At 41.2% G+C, this 5721-nt stretch overlaps 1 pseudogene; it reads left to right on the top strand.

Annotated features, from left to right (window-relative positions):
* The first annotated feature begins 4743 nt into the window (after window positions 1–4743).
* Window positions 4744–4835, top strand: LOC112440614 (small nucleolar RNA U13; annotated as a pseudogene).
* Window positions 4836–5721: the final 886 nt, after the last annotated feature.

Raw genomic sequence — 5721 nt, 5'->3', positions numbered from 1 at the left:
CACCAGGAGATTATATCCTACACGTGGCTCGGCAGGTCCTACACCCACAGAGCCTTGCTCACTGCTAGCACAGCAGTCCAAGATCAAACTGCAAGGGGGCAGTGAGGCTGGGGGAGGGGCGCCTACCATTGCTGAGGCTTGACTAGGTAAACAAAGCAGCCAGGAAGCTTGAACTGGGTGGAGCCCACCGCTGCTCAAGGAGGCCTGCCTGCCTCTGTAGACTCCACCTCTGGGGGCAGGGAATAGCTGAACAAAAGGCAGCAGAAACTTCTGCAGACTTAAACCTCCCTGTCTGACAGCTTTGAAGGGAGCAGTGGTTCTCCCAGCACAGAGTTTGAGATCTGAGAATGGAAAGACTGCCTCCTCAAGTGGGTCCCTCACCCCTGAGTCGCCTAACTGGGAGAAACCTCCCAGTAGGGGCCGACTGACACCTCATACAGCTGGATACACCTCATACAGTGGATCTCTCAGCAGAAACTCTACAAACCAGAAGAGAGTGGGGCCAATATTCAACATTCTTAAAGAAAAAATTTTCAACCTGGAATTTCATATGCAGCCAAACTAAGCTTCATAAGTGAAGGAGAAATAAAATCCTTTAGACAAGCAAATGCTGAGAGATTTCATCATCATCAGGCCTGCCTTACAAGAGCTCCTGAAGGAAGCACTAAACATGTAAAGGAACAACCAGTACCAGCCACTGCAAAAACATGCCAAATTGTAAAGGCCATCGATGCAGGAAGAAACTGCACCAACTAACAAGCAAAATAACCAGCGAACATCATAATGACAGGATCAAATTCACACATAGCAATATTAACCTTAAATGTAAATGGGCTAAATGCCCCAATTAAAAGACACAGACTGCCAAATTGGATTGAGTCAAGACCCATAGTGTGCTGCATTCAGGAAACCCATCTCATGTGCAGAGACATACATAGGCTCAAAATAAAGGGATGGAGGAAGATCTACCAAGCAAATGGAAAACAAAAACAAAAAAAAGCAGGGGTTGCAATCCTAGTCTCTGATAAAACAGACTTTAAACCAACAAAGATCAAAAGAGACAAAGAAAGCCATTACATAATGCTAAAGGGATCAATTCAACAAGAAGAGCTAACTAAACTGATGACATTATCTCATGAAATTCCTTCTCCTGGACAATGAGTCTCAGAAGCTCCCCACCAAGCACCTTGTGACCCCGTCCCGCCCGCCAGAGAACAACCCCTTGACTGTAATTTTCTACTACCTACACAAATCCTATAAAACTGCCCCACCCCATCTCCCTTTGCTGACTCTCTTTTCAGACTCAGCCAGTCAGCAGCATTATCATCAAGGGCCCAGGGTTCAGAGGATTAATCATCAGGTAGACTAACTGAAGAAAAGACATGTCCTCCCCTCATGTGATTGTTGGTTCAGTTTTTCTCAGCATCGAACCCACCCTGGTGTATTCTGTGAGGCTGGGTTTGGATGCCGCAAGCTCCACTTCCCACACCCCCTGCCAACTGACTTCTTGCTGCCTGTGGGAGACCTGAGAGGGAGACGCAGAGCTGGGAGAAGAGAAGAAGGCACTTCTTTCCTGTGTCTTAGTTCCTGGCAAGGATACCTCAGTGGCAGATTCCTATGCCTGTTTTTTGACCTTCTGAGTACTTGATGCAAAATGGGTCTCCTTAAAGGTCCAAGCCTCAGCTGTGCAGTCCCCTTGTTGAGCGTTCAGCCTTTCAATACCTGCATCTCTATGCCCTGCACTCAACGTCTCCTGTGAATAATCTGTAATGCCAGTTCTGCTGTCCTGACTAGATCTGGACACACACGGCCTTCAATCTTGGAAAAACAAACTCACAGAAGTTAAATTGTCTAGAGTCTCACAGATAGCAAACAGATTATAGAATTCTAAGGTTGGAATGATCCTCACAGATTATGGAATCATCAATTTATAGATGAGTTTTGCATTGTTTTAAAAGTCAGGCAATTTACACAATATGATTCAGCTACTAAATGGCAGAATTAAAACTCGAGTTGATTTTTTTTGTATATACTTCCATTTGAATTTAATTTTTATGTTCAAAATGCATTGTGGAAGATCCAAAATAACATGCTTTAAATAAAGCTATTGTCAATGAGAGGTAAGTTGAGAGTTTTCAATGGAGAAAAAGGAACCAGTTTCTTTTAATGCCTGTCATTTTGTACACAGAAATTAATTAACTCTCCTAGTCAATTTTCCTTTCAACATGGCCACAACAGACTTTTTTTAGTGCAGAGATACATAGACACATTCTCCAGAATCCCCCAGATGGAAGAGAAGAACTGAAGAGATCAAACTGCGTTGAAAATGAATCCATCTCTGTATTGAACTTCTGACCAAATGTTTCCATGTCTCATCAATTAGACCTCTTGACCGGTGCACTTTTAATGCTTAACATAAGCTCCCTGAAATTCATTGCTCATTAAGCATGTCTAATCACCCCAAAGTCTTGAACAGACAATTCACATGAACAGATTGCCTGTAAGTTTTTGATGTTAAGCACCACTAAACATATGCTTAATGTCTCAACATTTCAAACTAATTCGTAATAAGCAACTCTCCATGGTAAAGTTTATATTTTTGACAGGTAAGTTAAATCTTCCTTCTTTGCAGTTCTGCTAATATTTTTGACCTTGAATACTAATAGCAAAATTGACTTAAATCACTATATTATTATTTTTAACAAAAAATGTTTCATATTGAAAATAAGCTTTTTTTCAGCTTTTTAAAATAAATTCATTTGAGTGTCTTTATTACCTAGTTGAAAGAAAACAAATAATGCTTTGATTTTCTCAAGAAAAGAAGTACCTCTCATTTTTAATGGATATTTCAGCAGTTTTAGCTCACTTAATTTATTTATGTCCAGAAAGGCAAGACATGATTTTTATTTGATGCCATAATTTTCACTTAAAAGGAATACAACTATTGCAAACCAAATTCATGCCAAAATCATAATGAAATTGAGATCATAGTTTTGCTTTCTATTTGTTTTGTTTTTATATATGAAAGACTATGTCAGCTTAAACAACATAATTCAAATATTTGAAATTTCAGATGAAGTAAATTCATTGAAAGATTTCCAGGAGAGAAAAATAGTCATTAGTTTCTATCTTAGTAATAAAAGTGTGCTTATCATGCAAGAAGAAGAAAGTATCAGAATGACTTGAGCCTGAAAGCCCCTGTCAGTGAACAGCCACAAAGGCTTGACTAGAAACTCAATGCAAAATAAAGTAACTCACTGGGTAACTGGTGGTGTTTTCCTTCCCTAAAACGTACAGGATAAGAATATCAGCAATCCCCTTAACAAATCATCACTCTCTCATTCTACCTCTTACATTTTGTCCTCTGAGAAAACAAGTCCTTCATTGGATGACAATTGTACTCTAATTTTAAACACATTCATGAAGGTCTGTGTGGAAGGGCCATAGGATTTTGAGTTCAGGAGCTCTGACTCAGAAGCCACACCACCTGCCTCCTGTGCCTCAGTTTCCACCTTCATGAAAGCAAGATAATAGCGCCTCACTAACGGAAGTGTTGTGAATAGTGAGTTAATATACATAAAACTTAGGATAGTGTCTAACACTACCCCCCAGTCTCTTAAAAAGACTAAATTCTTTCTGAATATTAGCAATTCTATTATTTCATTATTATATTTATTTTTCTATTTTGTGCAAGATTTCTAAAAGATTTATTCAGTATGAATTTTGTAATCTGGAAAATAAAAACACCTAAGTTTATTTTTCATGAGAATTTTGGGGTGTATTGGGGCATAAAATCTTGCTTAAAGATTATATCTTTTTAGAAAAACATAGAGTTACACTTTCTATCCTAAATATGATTTATTCAACATATAATTAGTCACATTGCTCTCTGTCTCCCTATCCCAAAGTGTTTAATCTCAGGTCTGGAGTTACTTACTACATGGTTATAATATTATTTCAATGAATATCAATTCTCATTCTGCAAAACAATATTATGGTTCTAATTGTTTTATACAATGTCATGAGTTTCTTTTAAATGTGTGGTGGTGTTCAAAAAATATGTCCAAAACACTGTGGAAATAAGTTATTCAAAATCTAAGCTGTAGCCGGGCGCAGTGGCTTATGCCTGTAATTCCAGCACTGTGGGAGGCTGAGGCAATTGGATCACCTGAGGTCAGGAGTTCGAGACCAGCCTGGCCAACATGGCAAAATCCCATCTCTACTAAAAATACAAAAATTCCCTGGGTGTGGTGTCATGCCCCTGTACTCCCAGCTACTCGGGAGGCTGAGGCAGGAGAGCTCCTTGAACATGGGAGGCAGAGGTTGCAGTGAGCTGAGATTGCACCACTGCACTCTAACCTAGGGAACAGAGTGAGACTCCATCTCAAAAAAAAGAAAAAAAATCTAAGCTATTAGAACTCATTATTTTCAGCCTTAAAGGAATATAAGTATGGGTTCTGTGTGAGGTGGCAGGCAGCTATACCTTAGGCAGCTGTAACCTTTTTTCTCTGATTATAAGTTAGTCTTCTTCCTTATCTGCACTGTTTTCTAAATGTTGTAAAGGACTCAAGGATGCCAGGGAAGACCCCTTTTCACGTCACTGCTGATCGTCATTATAGATGAACTTCTCTCTTACCTTTCTTACACAGACTTCATGGCTACCATATTGTCTTAAGATGGAATATTGATACACCTTTTTAAGTTGAAAAGAAAATAGAAATCACCTGCAAAGAAAAGAAAATGACCCTTTTGTAGTTCATAAGCAGGATGACTGAGTTTTCATGCACTTGTGTGAGATGCACCTCCCTCAATATTGGCACATTACCTATCTGATGTGAAAAAAAAAAAAAGAAGAAGAGGACAGGAAAATAAAAGAAAGAAAAGGAAAAGGAAAGTAAAAGAGAAATGGAAAGGAAAAAGGAAGAGAAGGGAAGGGAAGCGAAGGAGGAAGGGAAGGGGGAAGGGAAGGGAAGGGAGAAGGGAAGGGAAGGGGGAAAGGAAGGAAGAAGGAAAGGGGGAAGGGAAGGGAAAGGGAAAGGGGAAGGGGAAGGGAAGGGAAAGGGGAAGGGAAGGGAAAGGGGAAGGGGAAGGGAAGGGAAAGGGGAAGGGAAGGGAGAAGGGAAGGGAAGGGAAGGGGGAAGGAAAGGGAAGGGGGAAAGGAAGGGAGAAGGAAAGGGGGAAGGGAAGGGAAGTGGGAAGGGAAGGGGAAAAAGAAGGGAAGCAGGAAGGGAAAGGAAGGGAGAAGGGAAGGGAACAGAAGGGGGAAGGGAAGGGGGACGGGAAGGGAGAAGGGAAAGGGGAAGGGAAGGGGAAGGGAAGGGGAAGGAAAGGGAAGGGAGAAGGGAAAGGGGAAGGGAAGGGGAAAGGAAAAGGGAAAGGAAGGGGAAAGGAAAGGGGGAAGGGGAAAGGGAAGGGAAAGGGAAGGGGAAGCAAAGGGAAAATGGAAAGGAAAGGAAAAGGAAAAGGGAAGGAAAAAGGAAAGAAGAAGGCCTGGCATGCTGGCTCATGCCTGTAATCCCAGAACTTTGGGAGGCCGAAGTAGGTGGATCACTTGAGGTCAGGAGTTTGAGACCAGCCTGGCCAAAATGGTGAAACCCCATCTCTACTAAAAATAAAAATACAAAAATTACCTGGGCGTGATGACTGGTGCCTGTAATCCCAGCTGCTCAGGAGGCTGAGGCAGGAGAATCATTTGAACCCAGGAGGCAGAGGTTACAGTGA

Source organism: Pan paniscus, chromosome 6, assembly GCF_029289425.2.
Source record: "Pan paniscus chromosome 6, NHGRI_mPanPan1-v2.0_pri, whole genome shotgun sequence".
NCBI classification, from domain to species: Eukaryota; Metazoa; Chordata; class Mammalia; order Primates; family Hominidae; genus Pan; species Pan paniscus.
This window is presented reverse-complemented; position numbering and strand designations above follow the sequence as displayed.